Below are 609 nucleotides of genomic sequence, written 5' to 3' on the forward strand. Positions count from 1 at the left end.
CAACGCTGCCATCATTCCAGCACAGACGCCGATTCCTAGAAAGGATGTTCTTCAGAACAATATGGCTGGATGTACGAAGTACGGTGCACTCGACTTGGTCGATGGGTATTACCAATTGCTCATGAGAGCGAGTGATATTCCGCTAAAAGCGGTGAGCACTCTGAGCGGCATGCTCTGGGAGTGGCTGGTGATGCTTCAAGGCTGTCAAATGTACCAGCAACATCTAATTGTCTTGTGACGCTGTTGTTCAGGCCCCACAGGGCGTATGCACATACATACTTTGACGACAATTTCGCTCACAGCCGTACGGAGCACGGAGGGACGGATGAGGAGAACCACATCGCCCATTTAAGAGCGGTGCTCGAGTGCATGTGCACGAATAAACTGTACGCCAATGCAGACAGTTGCATCTTTGGCGCAAAAGAGATTTCCCTTTTAGGGTGCCTCATTGGGAAGCGTGGCCTTCGAGCGGATCCCGCTAAGGTCAAGGCTATTGTAGATTGGCCGGTTCAAAAGAACCAGAAGAACTTGCGTAAGTGGCTTGGTCTCGACAATTACTTGCACAAGTACAGCGTAAACTACGCAGAAATGGCCCGGCCATTATCCAAT

Source organism: Plasmopara halstedii (assembly GCF_900000015.1).
Source record: "Plasmopara halstedii genome assembly, contig: Scaffold_1878, whole genome shotgun sequence".
NCBI lineage: Eukaryota > Oomycota > Peronosporomycetes > Peronosporales > Peronosporaceae > Plasmopara > Plasmopara halstedii.